This window comes from Abrus precatorius, unplaced genomic scaffold, assembly GCF_003935025.1.
Source record: "Abrus precatorius isolate BTA unplaced genomic scaffold, Abrus_2018 Scaffold11, whole genome shotgun sequence".
Classification (NCBI taxonomy): domain Eukaryota; kingdom Viridiplantae; phylum Streptophyta; class Magnoliopsida; order Fabales; family Fabaceae; genus Abrus; species Abrus precatorius.
The window spans coordinates 13,019,616-13,025,615 of NW_020874303.1; the positions used below are offsets into that span (position 1 = coordinate 13,019,616).

Here is a 6,000-nt window from a genome sequence, read left to right on the forward strand (position 1 = left end):
TTTTCGAACGATATTTCGGGAACTTAAATTAAGAACCCTTTATTACTTCTCGATAGTTACACTTGCCCTCCAAACAAGTTTTTGGCGTTATTGCCGGGGATTGCTTTTTCAATATTAAGAAAATCTCAAATTTAATTGATTTGAGCAATTTATGTTTTACTTTATTTTTATTTTGTTTTGTTTATTGCTAAAAAAAAATTATAAGTTATAATTTTTGTTTTTATTTTATTTTAATTTTTTTTTATTTCATAAATTCTTTTAATGTATGCTCACTCGTTCTAAGTGCTCTACAGCTTGTGTATTTGATCCGAAAATTGAAAGAATAGTTCATAGACAAAGAAAAGAAGTGAGAGAGCAAAGAATGGCAGAGGGAAGGAGATCAATTCAAGATTACATGACACCCACTGCTAGAGGCACTCTTGGAAGCATTGCGGCACCTAATGTGGAGGCCAACAATTTTGAATTGAAACCAACACTCATAACTATGGTCCAGAACTCGATACAGTTTGGAGGCATGCCTAACGAAGACCCCAATCTTCATCTGACAAAGTTCCTCCGATTGACAGATACCATCAAGTACAATGGAGTCTCCAATGATGCTATTCGACTCCGCCTTTTCCCCTTCTCAATATCTGAAAGGGTGAATGCATGGTTTTCCTCACTCCCAGCCAACTCCATCAAAACTTGGGAGGATCTCACTCAACAATTCTTGGGAAAGTACTTTCCTCTATCAAGATCCTCTAAGCTTATGACGGAGATATGTTGCTTCCAACAATATGAAGCAGAATCCTTATTTGAAGCATGGGAGCGATTTGGAGAGCTTTTAAGGAGATGTCCTCATCATAATTTTTTGACGTGGAGACAGGTACAAATTTTTTACAGTGACCTATCAATCACTATCAGGGCTACAATTGATGCCGCAGTAGGAGGTTCCCTCATAAGAAAAGATCCAGATGATGCATACAAACTAATGGATGAGATGACATCTTCTAGCTTTCAGTGGCACACTGCTGACTCTTACGACATCAAGAGGAAAGAGACCACTCCGGTCTACCAAGCAGAGAGTAGCAGCCCACTAATGAACCAAATGGCAGCCCTTGCAAAGCAACTAAAATCTTTAATGAAGGCTCAAGATCAACCTGTAAGAGCTTCTGCAAGCCCAAAATTTAAGCAAGATGAGGCAAACTTCATGGCCAATCACAGTTCGGGGTGGAGGAGTAATCCTCCTAACTCTTGGGGGAATGACTTTGGAAGTCAAAATTCAAGTGTTTATCGCCTTCCTCATATACAAAGTCAAGGAGCAAGACCTGAAGGAAAAGAAGCTCATAGATCTCAGTTCAACTTTCAAGAACAGATGATGCAATATGTGCATTACTCTGATAAGAGGATGACAGAGATTGAATCCAAGTTGGACCAACATATTGAAAGAACTGATACGAGGTTCGCAGAGGTCAAATCTGAAATACAAGCCAGCTCCTCTAAGATGAGTGCACAATTGAAGCAAATTACGAATCTTCTGAGTCAAAGAGTGATGGGAACACTGTCATCTCAGCCTGAGCTTAATCCAAGGGAGCAATGCAATGCCATCACTCCTAGAAGTGGGAAGAAATTACAAGAATCGCAGAATAGAGGCACATGCAAGCCCATGCTTGTTGAGAAGCACGCCTATGCTGAATCTACATGTACATCCGTGCTCACTGATGAGCACACCCCTACTAAAATTGAAGCACAATTGTGCTTATACAAGCACGCCCATGACAGTGATCAAAGCATGGACGTGCATCACTATGAGCAAGACCGTGCTTCAAGCAAGGAGCCTGAAAAAGAAAAGAAGAAAGAGCCTCTTGTTCAACCAAGGCCTTATGAGCCTAAGATACCTTTCCCACAGCGGCTGCAAAGTCACCCTCCTCATGATGAAGAGTTCCACAAGTTCTTAGACTTATTGGGCAAAGTTCACATCAATATGTCTTTCATTGATGCTATCTCCAAAATGCCTAAATATGCTAAATTTTTAAAGGAGATTTTGACCAATAAAAGAAAGCTGAGAGCACATGAAACTGTGAAACTCACCCAGGAGTACTCAGCTATAGTCCTTAAAAGCCTTCCACCTAAGCTTAAGGACCCAGGGAGTTTTACTATTCCTTGCACAATTGGAAAAACTCATATTGATAAGGCTTTATGTGATTTAGGAGTGAGTATTAATCTTATGTCTTATTCTATTTTCAGGAAGCTTAGAATGCATAAACCTAAGCTGACCTCCATGTCACTTCAGTTGGCAGATAGGTTGATCACATATCCCCAAAGGCATAATGGAGAACGTACTGGTAAAAGTTGGAGAGTTTATATTTCCTGTTGACTTTGTGGTACTTGATATGGAGGAAGATGATGATGTCTCCATCATATTAGGGAGACCGTTCTTGGCCATTGCTAGGGCCATCATAGACGTACAAGAAGGGAAGCTTACACTGAGGCTAGATAATGAGGAAGTTATATTTCAAGTTTTCAATTCTTTCAAGTACCCTTCTAGCCAAGAGTCTTGTCACTTTGTGAGCACTGTGGATGTTGCTTCTCCTCCTGCAATTCATGTGAAGCATGAAACCACGAGAAAAAGGCCAAGGAGGAAGCAATATAAGAAGAAGAAAAGATAAAAGCTTAAAATATCCATTAATAAGCCTCCTATTTAGAGCTTAAATTTTCTTCTCTTTACTCTAATTCTCATCTTATGAATAATTTTTCTGATGTAATACGTGTTGGGGAGACAAAGCTGCTGGGGAGATAATTGCATATCAAAGGAGTCATCTCTGAGACCCATACCTTCTTTCCACCATAATTTAACAGGAACGTCAGGCTTGTGACGTTAAACAAGTGCTCCCAGGAGGCAACCTATGTCTTTTATTTTATTTAAATTTTATTTTTTTTTTGTTTATTTTAATTTTGCTATTGTTATTTTATTTTTAGAATAAAGAATAAGGATATTAAAAGATTGCAAGAACGAAGTTGATTGTTCCCACACTTTTGAGCTCTGATTTGGAAGCACGCCCGTTCTCGTCCCATACACGGCCGTGCATTTAGTCGCAGTTATGAGAGAAAGCTTTACATCATAAGCATGGGCGTGCTCAAGATTTCAGCATGGTCGTGCTCCCTTACCCGAAGTCGTCGTGCCAAGAATTATCAGGGAACTTCTTTCCTTTTATTCAATTGCCCTCTTTGCATGCTTTTAATTTGATTGTTTTCAAACATTGACGACAATGTTTTGCTTTAAGTATGGGGGAGTAGTTCCTAATTGTATAATTGTTAATTGCATGTTCTTGAGTAAAGTGTCTATGCTATTTTTTTTATGATAATTTAAAACTTTTTCCCTCATGGAACCCAATTTTTCCAGATAGAAGAGCATGTTGAGTGATTATTATTGGCATTATAATTTCATTTGAAAACTAATAATTAGCTAAGTTCCTTACTTTTATGCTCTACATTAAAATTTAACCCACAAATGTGAGTTTTGAGCCTTAAAGAGGATTTCTATCTTAATTTAATTAATTGTACCCCTTTTCTCATTGTTTTGTGTGATTATCTCCTTAGGATTTGTGCTCTAGAACTTGACTTGGAACTGACTTAAGACTTCTCTTTTCAATTGCACGTTTTAATGTGATTGAGGCATAATAGGATTTTTATTCTTGGCCTTCAGCATGTTTGAGATACAACTAGTTGTCCACTTTGAGCTTTATTGATTTTCTTGGTCCCTTGCATTAAATTTATAAAATATTTTGATGACCTTGAGTTTATGAATGGAGCAATTGAGTTGTTGAATTGTTTGATTAATTCTCCTATATATCTCTCATATGCAAAAAGAAAGAAAGAAAGTATGAAAAAGAAAATGAAAAAAAATAGAAAAAAAGAAAAGAAAAGAAAAAAGGTTATATATGATTGAAAGGAGAGAAGAGTAAAGATATTGTTCACATACAAAAATATAAAAATTACTCCAAGAGCTTCATTTGTAAACTTAGGAGATGTTTATAATTTTTATAATTTATTACCCCTTTGTATATTCCCTTTCATTTATCTCACCTCAATTATTATAACCCCTTGGCTATATTATAACCTGAAAAAGACCTCATGATTTTTACTTGCATTTAATTTATTTAGTGGAGAGTCGGTTTATAGTCAAGCCTATGGTAGTACACTCTTCTTTAAGAGAACTGAGTGATATCTTATTTGGTCCCTTAGTGAGAGAGGAAAGTAGAGTACCTCAGTTTGATGTTTAAGTGAAAAGTATGAAAATATAAGATTCTAATTGGGAATCCTTTTGATTGCTTATGCTTAGTGATATTACTCTTGTTGCTCTCTTTATCTCCTCATCTTGGATTCCTTGTGTGGTATTATATTTTAAGTTATTATGTTACTCTTAACTAGCACTTTGCTTGAGGACAAGCAAACAGATAAGTATGGGGGAGTTGATAAGTCTGTAATTAGGCCTTTTTTTGCAGTCCATATATTCATATTTGACTTTTATTTTATTTGAGTTTTACACTAATTTATATATATATATATATATATATATATATATATATATATATATATTGTGTAGTTTGGTATAAAGAGGCCGCAAGTGGATTTTGAGTGCATTCTAGGTCCAATTGATGGAAGATTAGAGCTTCGCAGTAGTCAGCACGCCCAGACCCATTCAATAAGCACGAGGTGCTTTGAGCCCATGCACGATCGTGCTTAAGGCCTTGCACGGCCGTGCTCATCTGCGGGAAGCTCAATTATGAATAGTTTTTAGGGTTTTTAAATCCTATAAAAGGGGAAATCTCAGGCATTGTAAGGGGACCATTTTTACATCTAGTCTTTGGCTTTTGGATACACTTCTGATCTCGTCTCTCTTGCACGGGATCCTTGGCATATGTTTGGCGAGACTTAGAGTTTCAAGCGATCGTACTTGAAGACCGAGAACACATCTCATACTCTAGTTTGGTATTTCTTTTGATTATAGCTTTGTTCATGATTGTTTTAGTTCTTTTCTTTAGCATGAGTAACTAAGTCCATAGCTAGGACTATGGAAACTATTGTTCATGAATTTATGGAATTTTTATATTTGAATCTAAATTTGATTTCTTTTTTGTGATTAGATTTTATCCTATTGTGTTTCTTTCTTAATCCTAATTAATTATATCGTCAGGCGACTGTACCTCGGTTAATTAATAGATCTATAAGGTAAAACGAGACAAAGGATTAGGTGGACCAAACCAATATTTCTCTTCTAATCGTTATTAAATTAACAAGTTCATAGGTTCCTTAAGCTTTCTTAAATTAATATCTTGCATGACCATTAGAGATGTTAATTTAAAGAAAACAATATTAATATTGCATGACCACTGAGTATTAATAGTATTCGTAGGAATGATTGGTAATCACAAGGAAATCGAATTTAGAGTTAAATAGAAAAATAACATAAAAGATTGAATGAGAAAAATCATATGCCCTAGGTTCTTCTCCGATAAGTTTAACCAAGACGTGCATTGTATTCCTTACTCTTAGTTTTATAATTGATTTTATAAATTTTTGTTTTTAATTAATCTCGTATCTTTGAAGGTTAAACAATTGAATTAGAAAATTCTTAGTAATTGGAAGTCAATCCTTGTGGGACGATATTTCGGGAACTTAAATTAAGAACCCTTTATTAATTCTCAATGGGTACACTTGCCCTCCGAACACTTTCCATCTTAACACAAAGCAAAACCAACTTAAAACATTAATAAACAGCCATATCTTAAAATTAATTATGCAGCTACACAGATAAACTACCAAGCATAGCACATATACAAATCAACACAACTAACCACACTGCAATACAGCTTCATTCATAAAAACACAGAATACCCTAATGCATTAAAATCATGTATGTCGTGGCAATTCAACTCATTCAACACAGTATTAATATTTACAAGTAATACAGCTAAGAGACATAATTGCTTCAACAACTCATCACAACTCAGCTTAGCA

The 6,000-nt window shown here is 35.7% G+C and overlaps 1 non-coding gene across 1 annotated transcript; it reads right to left on the bottom strand.

Moving 5' to 3' along the window:
• Window positions 1-742: 742 nt before the first annotated feature.
• Window positions 743-849, bottom strand: LOC113856754. Its single transcript, XR_003502987.1, has one exon. It is a non-coding gene; the product is annotated as a small nucleolar RNA R71 (small nucleolar RNA).
• Window positions 850-6,000: the final 5,151 nt, after the last annotated feature.